Source organism: Penaeus monodon, chromosome 22 (genome assembly GCF_015228065.2).
Source record: "Penaeus monodon isolate SGIC_2016 chromosome 22, NSTDA_Pmon_1, whole genome shotgun sequence".
NCBI lineage: Eukaryota > Metazoa > Arthropoda > Malacostraca > Decapoda > Penaeidae > Penaeus > Penaeus monodon.
In genome coordinates, this window is record NC_051407.1 from 36,829,709 (window position 1) to 36,830,755 (window position 1,047).

Consider the following 1,047-nt stretch of genomic DNA (forward strand, 5'->3'; position numbering starts at 1 on the left):
AGTAATGGTAACTCGGACAAGCAGACGACCCCTCCCCTTCCGGTCACGGTCGGATGTAACCTAATTACGTCACATGTAACATGACCTTGTGTCCTGGGTCATGTACATTCCATGTAAGCACTATTAGACATCTTAATCAAAGGATCATAAAACTCGATCATATATTTTGCAAAGAATATGAAAAGAATGTATTTACTCTGATAGATATTAGTAATCTAAGTCAGTAACAAAGTCACATGGTCTAAGGGATATATAATAAACATACCTTGTATCGACCTGAACCAGAACATAGTTTATTCAAAGAATCATAAAATTCGATCACATATTTTATGAAGACAATGCGAGAAATGAACTTACTTATGCACCAGACAAATTAATTTATTGAAAAATAACTAACATTAGATATGAAACATGTCAATCAAAGGGTCATAAAACTGGATTACACATTTTATGAAGACAATGAAAAGATTTTAGACTCGATCGTATATTTATTATGATAGATTTTAGTAATCTAAATCAAGTAACTAGTCAAAAAGGATATATATTTTAGAGATACCTCGTCATCAACCAGAACTACATGTCAAATACCCCCCCACCCCCGTAATCTCCTCGCCAGCCCAAACCTCTCCTTATAACAGGAGCCCCCCCTTCCTCCCTTGCAAGGAAGTTATGCGCCCGTTGCATGACATTATACATTAGTCTATCTATTAACAGCTCATTATTTCGCAAGAAATAACACAAACTTTATGAATGTTAATACTCCCCACAAACCACGTGTAAAACTATTTACATAATATCATGTTTCCTGAAAGAATGGAAACGCACACACTCGCTAAATAAAATATGCACTATTGTAACTTCTGTGAAATGTATCCCTCATCCTTCGATATGAGAGGGTGGAAAATATATATAAACTGGCCATGTGAAATCTTACTTTTTAAAAATTAATTATATGTGATAAGTAATCAGGGTGATAGGCAACTGCAGGTAGGGGGACCATCTACTTGTTTTAACATACAGGCTTTTGCTTGCTCTCTACAGCATAGG